We start from the raw sequence: 12,429 nt of genomic DNA, 5'->3' as shown, positions 1-12,429 counted from the left end.
TAGACAAACCTTCTGAGAACTGGGTTATGGCCTGTTATGCTAATTTTTGTGCCCTCAGGATTTGTACCTGAAAATGTTAGGTGCTCAGAAAACATTGGCTGAGTACATGAGGAACAAACACACTAAAACTGACATTTCAACCCAAGTAGATAAATTTAATAATTTAAATATTATTAAAAGCTGTTGATAAATCTTTGTCTATAATAAGGATAAGGAAGAATGTGTATTCTTCTAGAAATTAGGTTGCCTAGAAGGAGATAGAATACTGCATATTTAAAAATCATATACTTGTATATAACTCTATATAAGAATGGAGATACAGTGAGAAAGGAAAAACAGAGAAACAGTGATATCACTGCTTAGGGTTGCTAGAGACTCCGTAGTCCATTAAATGATTCTAATGCATTGTATGAAAAGTAACACAGAAATGATATCATCTAGGACAGATTTCCCAAACTATGGGTCACCAACAGTGAATCATAAAATCAATTCATTGAGTTGTGACTAGCCTATAATAAACATATAAGTGAATCGAATAAAATTAAATTAAAAGTTAATAAAAATAATAGAAAAAAGTATACTTTTTTGTTATACTTTATGTTCTAGGGTACATGTGCACAACGTGCAGTTTTGTTACATATGTATAGATGTGCCATGTTGGTGTGCTGCACCCATTAACTCATCATTTACATTAGGTATATCTCCTAAAGTTATCCCTCCCCCCTCCCCCTACCCCACAACAGGCCCCAGAGTGTGATGTTCCCCTTCCTGTGTCCACGTGATCTCATTGTTCATTTCCCACCTATGAGTGAGAACATGCAGTGTTTGGTTTTCTGTTCTTGCGATAGTTTGCTCAGAATGATGGTTTCCAGCTGCATCCATGTGCCTACAAAGGACATGAACTCATCCTTTTATATGGCTGCTTAGTATTCCATGGTATATATGTGCCACATTTTCTTAATCCAGTCTGTCATTGATGGACATTTGGGTTGGTTCCAAGTCTTTGCTATTGTGAATAGTGCCGCAATAAACATACATGTGCATGTATCTTTATAGCAGCATGATTTATAATCCTTTGGGTATATACCCAGTAATGGGATGGCTGGGTCAAATGGTACTTCTCATTCTAGATCCCTGAGGAATCTTCACACTGTCTTCCACAATGGTTGAACTAGTTTACAGTCCCAGAAAAAAGTATACTTTAAGGAACATAGAGAGAGTATCTTTGTCTGTTTGTTTTTGAGATGGAGTCTGGCTCTGCTGCCCAGGCTGGAGTGGGAACACTCCTGTGTTCAAGTAATTCTCCTGCCTCAGACTCTCTAATGGCTGGAATTACAGGTGTGCACCACCACACCCAGATAATTTTTGTATTTTTAGTAGAGATGGTTTTTTGTCATGTTGCTCAAGCTGGTCTCAAACTCCTGGCCTTAAGAAATCAGTCCACCTCAACCTCCCAAAGTGCTGGGATTACAGGAGTGAGCCACTGCACCCGGCCGAGAGTACATACTACTTTTGGAAAATTTCCCTGTTATATATAAAGAAATAAATAAAATACAATAAATATACATCTGTGTATATATATACCTGCGTGCATTCAAGTGTTTGTTTGAATTGGACTATGATATAAATTGCATTTCTTACTATTAATTTCAGTGAAAATAAACAATTTTTGATATCTAATATACATGGTAATTTTTCCCTAGTTGAAGAATGTATTCACTTATAAGAATTACATGTGCATAATTTCTGACTTACCCCTCTCTGGGTTTATTTTGTCTCATCTATGAAATAGGGATAATTAACGTTTTTTACTTCAAAATATTGTTATAAGAAACAAAGAAATGGTAGACATCTTCTGATTGGTCCATCATTACCAGAACAGCTGGTTAATTTTTAACTTGCATTTATGGTTCATCTATCAGAAGATAAAAGGAATAAATAGAGAAATAACTGCTTTGGAATTAGTTGTTCCAAAGAGAGAAAAAGTGATTGATGGCATGGAAGTTTAAAGGAAATTTAAGAGAAAGGGTTGTTGTATCATATTAGAATGTAGAACCGTAGAAATTAGTATTATGTAATTTAGAATTAAAAAAATCTAATTTAGCTAGAAAAAACATACTAAACATAGAAAAGAACTTTTCAAATTTTACTGTCAATGACTGTTTGGAAACTACAGAAAATTTCTAAAAAATTTCTGGGAGCCAGATTCAAAATAACTAAAAGTCCTGATGCAGAAATATCAAAGGACACAAAAAACTATAGATTAATAAGATAGATGTTAATCACAGGTATAAATGATTAAGTAGATGGCTTTCAATGACAGGTGAAAAAGTCAGGAACACTAGAGTATAGCATACATTCACTAAGAATATGCCCACCTAATATAATCATATTCCTTTCCAATAGGTCATAGAAATGTCAGTTTCAGCATGAAATGTGCCATATGCCATAATATATTTTTTTAAATCCTTTTGAGCCAAAAACATTTTATAGGATCAATTATGGCCCAATTAAGTATACTTAATGTTGGTTGAATAGTTCATATCTACAGACAATTTAGAGTGTACAGCACACCTGGATTCAAATAGATGTCTTCTGACACCTGTGACCTAAGGCAAGCTCAGTCTTGACTTTTTAATCTCTAAAATTAGATTAATAGTTATTAATTCAATAGGTTATTATGAAGATTCAATTGGTAAACACAACACACACAGAGAATCTAGTAAAGTTTCTGACAAAAGTTGGAATATAAATATATGGAAGTTGTGATTTTCAACGCAGTGTTCCAAGAGAAGCAAAGTGCTGATAAACATGCATCACATCTTGCATTGGGTGTTATGCGTTGGTTAACTAATATACTTCTGTCTTTTTAATATTAATTAAAATTAATTTATCTATGTTATGATGTGAATATACACATTCATTCACTCCTGAAAATTGAACAGATGTTGAGTATTTTAAAATTTCCCTAAGAGATAATTTTTACCATCAATTAAGTATCATTAGACTTTTAATCAAAATGGACATGATGTTATGGAAATCAAATAAAATTTATCCAGTGAATTCTTTAAGCTATTGGAAAAAAAGTTTAAGATTTAAAGTTTATGATTGCAACCAATAATTTCTAGTATAGTTGGGGGAAAATATTCTGTTTTAGAACTAGATATATTTATTACTAAACAATGATTTTTCTTTTTAATGTCTGGGTTTCTGTGCTACTTTTCGATTTATTTATTTAGTCTATCTAATCATAAGATATTGTGTAATTTGCAAGGTTGTTGAGAAAATCATATTAAATAACTTATTTTAAACATTGGTCTGTGGCTGTCACTGTCACACAGTGAGGAGCATTTGATACATTTTAGTTTCCTAATCAATGTCACATATCTAATTATTTTTCCTCAGCACTTACACACAGCACTGGCTGACTTTCAGATGTAACAACGTAACACTTTTTTTTTTTTTTTTTCAGACAGGGTCTCACTCTGTCACCCATGCTGGAGTGCAGTGGTACAATCATGGCTCACTAAAGCCTATCCTTCCCAAGTTCAGGCAGTTCTCCCACCTCAGCTTCTCAAGTAGCTGGGACTACAGGCATGTGCCACCACACCCAGCTAACTTTTTATTTTTATTTTTTTGCAGAGACAGTGTCTAACTATGTTGCCCAGGCTGGTCTCGAACTACTGGCCTCAAGTGATCCTCCCACCTTGGCCTCCCACAATGCCGAGGTTACAGTCATGAGTCACCACAACTGGCCTAAGTTAATACTTAAAAGTCAAATTTAGTATTTAAAGTATGTATAATAATCCAGAGGGTTCATTGTTCATAAAAACAAATTATTTTTTATGTTTTAAGATAAATTTTGTATTTTTATCTGAGATATACCTGTGATAACTAAGAAAATAATAAGAAGTAGCTTATATTTAAAGCAATGATCATCTGCCTTAGTCCCTCTCTATCCTCCTACTGGTCAGAAGCTGAAGGTTCTAATTTCTGTTTCTAATTGCTCTGATGGTCCCTCCCATAACTCCATATAACATAGAAAGATCTGTTTCTTTATTTACCAACTGTAGATAATACCTCATGATTCCCTGATACAAAAGATGATGCAACATACACAGTCCCTCTCTTCAGTATTTCAGAGTTATATTATTTGGGGTTACTCTAGTGATTGCTTTTGCTATACATTAATATGTGTATGCCTCTATTCCTAATTTTATCAATGTTTGAGAATTAGGTGACTGGCACTTTGCTGCTTTTCAGCCTAGGTGCCATCCCATAGTAGGTATCCTGACTAAAATCTCTGATAAAATTGTGACTGACTGGTAGGCATTGCTTTTGAGTGCATAAATAGGAAGTTAACTGTGATTCCTAGGAGTGAAAATAAGGAAAGCTCTTTCTTTGTTTATTTATTTATTTATTTTTAGTGTAGAAGCAAATACCAACATGATCATATTCTGCAGACTCTTAGAACACAACTATATTTTGCTTTTTCTTATAATGTTGGCTTAGTCTGACCCTAGAAGAACATAAGCTCCATGCAGTCATAGGCTATATATCCCATTTAGCATGTAACACCTTAATTTATATAAACAGGCTCTTGTTAAATATCTGCAAACTCAAACTAAACCATATTAATTTATAAAGTTTGTCTATTTTAGAAGATATAATTTTATCATGATTTAGGATTAAGTGCACATTTTAAATCAGAAGAAAATGTTTTTAAGAGCTTAAGGTGGACACTGGGAGATTATATTTGTCAGAAGTAGATCCAAAATGATTGCATCCTGTGGTAAGTCCTGCTCAGTGATGAGAAACTCTGCAGTTTATCTCATGATATTGTCATATATATTAAATGATAGTAGAACAGCATATCTGTACCTACAATTCCTTTCATGATTAAAAAAAAAAAATGTGTTTAGAAAATAATTTCTTCCCTTTTTATTTTTCTTACTTTAAAAAGGATCTTTTAAAACTCTGTAGTAATTTAGTTATATACAGACATACTGAATTAAAGTAGAAGTCATATGTCATTCTTATCCATAATCTCACTCAATATTAGGTAAAGGTAATAAAACAAAAATAGTGACAGATTCCAGATTTTCCCTTTAATATTCATTGCTTGATTTGTCTCACCTAATCATGTTGCCTTGACTTATTTTATCTAATGGCACAGCTCTACCCTTATCCAGAGCATCTGCCATCTCTTACCTCTTTTCCTCTCTCCTAACTAGTTTTTCTCCTTCCTTTGTTCTCCATATAGTATCTTCCAAACAACAATACAGTCATCTTTTGAGCATAGTTCAGATTGTATCATATTTACTCAAAATCCACCAATGGCTTCCCAAATCAGAATAAATGCCAAAGATCTTATAGTCCAAAGTTCTACTTCATCTTCTCGTATACACCCTGACCTCTTTATTGTTTCCTCCCTCTGCTACACTCTTTGAGTGATACTAGGCTCCTTGATATTTCCTTCAAAGCACTGATCAGACTTCTGCCTCACATCTTTTACATATGCTGTTCTTTCGGCTTGTATTACTTTTACCCCAGCTCTCTGGCTGGCTAGCTCTCTCGTTTTCTTCAGGCATCTAATCTGTTGTCTTCTTACTAGAAGAAAATTCCTATTTACCATCCCCCTGCTCCTCAGAGCTCCCAGGACAGAATCAATATCTATTCTAAAATTGCAACTCTGTATCCTGAATAAGGATTTATTTGATGTATGTAAAGCCCAAAGTACTTTCAGGACCTCGTAGCTTTGAAAGGCAAATCATTAAACTAGAGAGTACTGACCACAGTACGAATGAAATATTCTTAATCTTTTTCACTGTTACAACATACAGTGAGCATCCAATTAATAGGCAGTTATAATATATGACCCTAAGAATAAACATATTTGGACTGTTAATGAACTACTAGCTCACCAATTATTCCAAAGAAAAGATCATTTGTTGATTCCTGTTAGTCAGGTATTAAAAGTACCATTATGCCTGGTCCTGCATTAAAAATTGGGGTTAACAACATGAATTCAACATGGTCCTTGCCCTTAGAGAGTTTATAATCTGATGAGATACAGACAGGTAAAGTCCATTGCGAGAAATAAAAACAGTACTGTGAGCACAGCATGGAGATATATCTGATCTTGTTATGAAGAGAGCTCAGGGAAGCTTCCTTATGAAAGTGATACATAAACTGAATTTTAAAAGTATAAATAATAAGAAACTAGGTGAGCCACAGGACATAAAGAGATTATGTGTTTCACAACTCGGGTTCAGTGTATTTGTAAACATATAGAAATGAAGAGCAAATAGGAAATGCCGGTGGAATTTCAAGCAATTCAGTAGAACAAGAGCATAGGGAGGAGGATTGTTGACAGATGACAGCTTATCTGTATCAAGCTGGTAATAATAATATTACATATAATTTTGTATTTCACCATAATGCCATGAAGTAGAGACTGTTCATATTCTCATTTTACAGATGAGGAAACCAAGACACAGAGAGAGGTTCAGCCACTCGTTCAAAGTCACACATGCTTAGCAGTCTTCTTATGAAGCCATGATCTTAATCACTGCCCTATAGGTAGGCTGGTTAATTCTGCGAAGAACTTTGTATTGGCCTTTTTATATCTCCAGAACCAAAGAGTGCCTGGAATATTTTAAGTGGTTTAGTGTTTTACAAATGATGTATGGCACTAAGACTAAGTGGTGAGATTGAAATCTTCCTCCAGGCTAAGTATGAGAATTAAGAGAATGTAAATTCCTACAAACAAACAAACAAACAAACAAACAAACAAAAACCTGATAAAATTTTTCATCTTAAGTGCATTTTTGTATTTCATCTGAAATATAACTCTGAACGGTATACAAAGGCCTATATAGATATACTCAGACAGTGCCAGCTCTGTTTTTCTCTTTTTTTTTGAGACGGAGTCTCGCTCTGTCCACCAGGCTGGAGTGCAGTGGCGTGATCTCGGCTCACTGCAAGCTCCGCCTCCTGGGTTCACGCCATTCTCCTGCCTCAGCCTCCCTAGTAGCTGGGACTACAGGCGCCCGCCACCGCGCCTGGCTAATTTTTTGTATTTTTAGTAGAGACGGGGTTTCACCGTGGTCTCGATCTCCTGACCTTGTGATCTGCCCTCCTCGGCCTCCCAAAGTGCTGGGATTACAGGCGTGAGCCACCGCGCCCGGCTTGCTCTGTTTTTTTCAATACCTTTGTTTCACTTATGCTGATATAAGATCTGGATTCTGCCAAAAAAAAAAAAATATATATATATATACACACACACACACACACACACATATATACACATATACATATATACACACATACACACACACACACACACACACACACACACATATATATATTTAAGTAACTCAATCACTGATGACTTCTAAGTTCAGTCAAAAGTGCCTAAATGCAAATATGTTAAGATTAGACATCCAGTGGTCTGGCACCATTCTCTGTTCAACTTCCAAGTATATGTGGAGTGATACAAGTTTTTAAAGGAAGAGCCCTCTTACCCTGTTAAATAAAGAGAAAGCTTTGAAACAAACAAACCAAAAAATAAGAAATCAATTTTATAATTACAGCTTTCCAACTTTAAAGTCATCTCTAATTGGTAACCTCATATGCCTTACTTTTAATGAAATCATATTGTTTGGGTATATATAATTCAGAAATAAATAACTACACTTTTATTTCAGTTATTTTTATGTCAAATGTCCTTAAGGTTTACAAAATTTTGGGGGGTTGTGAAATAAGTCTAGAGTCTCATTTCATTATGAATGCATATAGAGATTATCTAATCTAATATACTGAGCCATTGGCATTTGATACCATTTAAATAGGTAGTATAATTAAAACATGTCTGTGTATCATGAAATACCTGCTTTTCATCAGCAGCACACAGGAATTTTGTTCATGGATAAAATACGCAGATTATGTGTTGGAAAGGTTTTCAATAGAGAAGCATAATGTATTTTAATGTATTTTGCATTGCATTGTGATAAAACCAGAGCTTATTTTGTTTTCATATGATGGGGGAAAATTATTATTTAAATGGAAACAAAAAGATAGGCTAATGTTACTGAGCACTTGCTCTTTTTCTGACACTCTTATATACACTCTGTCTCCAGTTTGCCTCCTGGATGCTAGTCTAGAGAATCATTAATATTGTTATAAACAAATCCCTCCTGCTGTGGATTCTGGGGCATACTATTGTAGCAGGATGAGCTGCAGACAAAACTCTTCAGACACCGGATTAAAGATGGAAGAGGTTTTTTATTCCGCCGGGAGCATCGGCAGACTCGTGTCTTAAGAACCGAGCTCCCTGAAGAAGAAATACATGGCCTTTTTAAAGGCTTACAACTTTAAGGGATCCATGTAAAAGGGTCATGATAAATCAAGCAAGTGTGGAAAACGTGACGGGGGGCTACATGCATCAGCTAACAGAACAAAAAGTTTTACAGTGCTTTCTCATACAATGTCTGGAATTCACAGATAACACTAGTAGTTTTGGTCAGGGGTTAATATTATCATTATTATTTTAACCACCAGGGCCAGGTGGTGGTGCCAAGGTCGTCTAGCTATTTATCTTACTTCTGTTTCTTTCCAACTTTTTGCTTTCTCCCCCTTCTCCTGTCTTATAAACTAGGGAAAAGGGGAGACGGGGAAAAGCCGGGAAAGACAGCAGGAGAAGTGGTGGTCTCATTCTATACTATGTGGAGCATCCAATGTAGGAAGCAATTTGCAAATCAATGTCTATCATTCAGAGTATACAGGTTGAGAATGCCTAATCCACAATGCTTGGACTAGAGTGTTTTCAATTTCATATTTTTTTGTGTATTGGAATATTTGCATTTATACTTACCAGTTGAGCACCCCTAATCTGAAAATCCCAAATCTAAAATGTTCCAATGAGCATTTCCTTTGAACATGAGCTTTCAATGTCATGTTAGTGCTCAAAAATTTCAGATTTTGGATCATTTTGGATTTTGCGTTTTGAATTAGGGATGCTCAATCTGCATTTTATTGTTACTATTGACTTGGGGTTCATATTTAAACCATATCTCCAGATGGACAGTCATATGGCTTCTCATTGTATGAAGATGTACCCCATTCTCCACTACCATGTAGTCTACATTTAGGTGAGACCTCAAATGTGCCTTCCTGAAGTATTGTCAGTTTTACTGAACCATATGTATATATGGTTCATATATATATACACATTCATATATATATTCATATATATATTCATATATATATACATATATATATTCATATATATACTCATATATATACATTCATATATATATTCATATATATATACACATATATATACACACATATATATATATGAATGTTGAATAAACTTAGTAATTCTCTTCTTACAAGTGAAGAAAATAAAGTATATAACAGTAACTGTTAGAAGTCATGGCAATATTCAAATGGTATTAAGGTAATAATAACGCAAGAAATTTAAGGACAGTCAAATTTTTACTTTTGTTGGGGAACTAAAAATCCTACTAATAGAGTTTGTTCCACAAAACCTAGAAAAGAAAGAAATTAGTTTTATTATTAAATAAGCACATCTAGAATGCAATGCACATTGCAGACGGTCTATGAAAGACACTACAAAGACTAGACAGAATCACACAGATTTATACAATAAGGTAAAAAAAGAGTTATTAAAATTTATTTTATCTTCTTGATAGACCAATTGATGTGCCTTGTCTCTGGTGTTTCTGAACCTTCAGTTATTGTCAGAAGTATGTGTTTACAGGTTCAAGGGTCAGAAGGCTGGTGACCTTGCACTAGAAAATAAAAAGGTATGCTGATTATGTTTTCTAAGGGAAATTCAAAAGGAGTGGAGTAGGTTTGTTGCTTCCCTCCCCTTTAGTATACAAAGAAAACTTCATTGTTTTACATTTACACTTTAACCAGCAAACAATGCACTCTAAGATGCAAAAGGGAGATGTATGCTTAAAAGAAGACAAGTTAGAGCTCTCTCTGCAGCAGGAAATATGATCCCTAATCCAAAACCACAAATCGAGTGAGTTAGACTGAACCAAATAGGAGAGTTAGTGGGGAAAGCTGAACTGTATTTAGACTGTGGTTCCCAACAGTCTTAAGCTTAAGCTAACCCTAAAACTGGATATTACCCGCTAAATTCCAAACCTGAGTTTTGGGACCTTTCTGATTCAGAGAACAATTGATCTATCCTGTTGGGAAAAGAGACAAAAGAGCAAGAAAAAAAGGATCATTCAATGAAACTAATATTTTCCAGATTTTGTTGGACCACAACAACCATCTCTGAGACAATCTCTCTTCAGGAAAAGAATAGACAGAGCATGACAAAGAGAAAGAATGGTGGTTTGGGAGTAATCTAATTAGGACGGGGTTTTTAAACTTTTTGTACACTCCAATGAAGCTTATGGACCCCTTATTAGAATAATTTTTTAAGTGCTTAAAATAAAATAAAGCACATAGGCTTAGAGGGGAAATCAATAATATTTAAAGACAGTTATTATAGTATATAAAAACTAAAATTAAAAATACACATTTTTTATGTGAGGATAGATATGCTTCTTATCTAATGCATTAAATTAGAACTTCTAGTGAGAGGTCTAATAACTACTATAATTTTCAATAGTGATGAGCATATACAACATTTTAAGGTATCTGAAACAATTATAATGCAGTATAAAAAATCTATAATTTCTACTGGTGATAAAGTCCCAGTTAACTTTTGCTATTCATGTGCTTTGTTACCTACATGTGTAATTAAGAGAAATGCTGAAATTCAGTTAGAAAAAAAAAATTCAGTTAAGTCTAGAGAAAATGTAGACATTTTTCTTCTTCATCCAAATTTCTGGAACAAGGAGAAGAGCTCCTGAAATATAAGGGAAAGAAGATGGGCCACATTCTCTTTTTCAGAAATCTGAGGTGGAATAAGAGCCAATGGTACTAGTAGTCTTATTTCACCCCAGGCTTCTAGAAGATAAAGAGTTAAAGAAAGATAGAGAACCACATCCGTCTTGACCTTCGACAACCAGGCAGTGACCTCAATCATTGAGAAACAGTGGAATTGACATTATGGCTTCCTCTTCTTTGGGATGGAGTATTCTGCTTTTGATCCTTAGATAAAAATTAAGAGAAGAAAATAAAAGCCATGAGCTTCTTCTAGAGAGTGACAATGCTCATTGTAAGATCACTTAAATGTTTTCCTACCTCTGTCAAGGGAGTAGTTTGGCAAACTACTAAGAAAGTTTCTCCTGCTATTACTTCTAAGCTTTGTATCCTCCTGAGATTGATGAGGTTAGTTCATTTTCCTAAGGCCTTATAAAATCCTCATTATATTGCCAGCAGAAGATTCTGGAATAGATCAGGGCAGTTCCTTAATTCATTTTACCTGAACCCACACTATATACCAGATCTAACAGACACTTACTGTTCTAGTTCAAGTTTATATTTCCCTCTGTCCTAAGGCTACTCAGTCAGTAAAGACTGAAGCTGGAATTTAAACCTAAACCTTTCTTTTTTTCTCTCTCTTTTTCGAGATGGAGTCTCACTCTGTTGCCCAGGTTGGAGTGCAATGGCACAATCTCGGCTCACTGCAACCTCTACCTCCTGGGTTCAAGCGATTCTCCTGCCTCAGCCTCCCGAGTAGCTAGGATTATAGGCACCTGTCCCCATGCCCGACTAAGTTTTTTTTATTTTTAATAGAGATGGAGTTCTGCCATGTTGGCCAGGCTGGTCTCGAGCTCCTGACCTCAAGTGATCCACCTGACTCTGCCTACAGTGCTAGGATTACAGGAATGAGCCACCGTGCCCAACCTAAATGTAAACCTGACTCCAATGTGCTGTTTTATATTGTGTTCTACGACGCTGTTCTAAATGGAAGGATTTTTTAAGCCTATGAGTTTTATACTCCATGTATTTAGTAAATAGCAAGATATTAATAATTTATATTTTGTCATTTTTCCTAATACAGCATATATTTATTGGAAGCCTATTATAAAAACAACAACTATGCTAGGCTCCAGAGGTACAAATAGTATGCAGAGAAGACACGGAAACTTTGATCTGATAGATCTTATAGACTAGAGATAGATATAGGCATTAATCAAATAGACATACAAAATAAACACAAAATTACAAACTGTATTTACTGTCCTAAAAGTAATTGATGAAATGCTATATAATGGAGGCGTCTGAAAAAGTCTGGAAATTAGAGAAAACGTTCCCAAGAAAGCAACATTTTTGAGGCAATTTGGTAGAAGTTAACAAATTATTAAAGAGTGTTTTTCCCTTTAAAGTCATTTAAACTATTAGTTGCTTTAAGCAATTTCTTTAAATAGTAAAAGGTTTTCATCATTAAAAAGCAGTAAGACATCAACTATGTGATAAAAAGGTATTTTAGTT

General features: G+C 34.7%; 1 protein-coding gene across 3 annotated transcripts in view; it reads left to right on the top strand.

Annotated features, from left to right (window-relative positions):
• Positions 1 to 12,429, top strand: part of CSMD3 (CUB and Sushi multiple domains 3) — a 1,308,251-nt gene that overhangs the window by 1,028,034 nt on the left and 267,788 nt on the right. The gene's annotated exons all lie outside the window — the stretch shown is intronic.

This window comes from Rhinopithecus roxellana, chromosome 9 (genome assembly GCF_007565055.1).
Source record: "Rhinopithecus roxellana isolate Shanxi Qingling chromosome 9, ASM756505v1, whole genome shotgun sequence".
In the NCBI taxonomy this organism is placed as follows: Eukaryota; Metazoa; Chordata; class Mammalia; order Primates; family Cercopithecidae; genus Rhinopithecus; species Rhinopithecus roxellana.
Note: the sequence above shows the minus strand (reverse complement) of the source record. Positions and strands in the feature narration are given on the sequence as shown.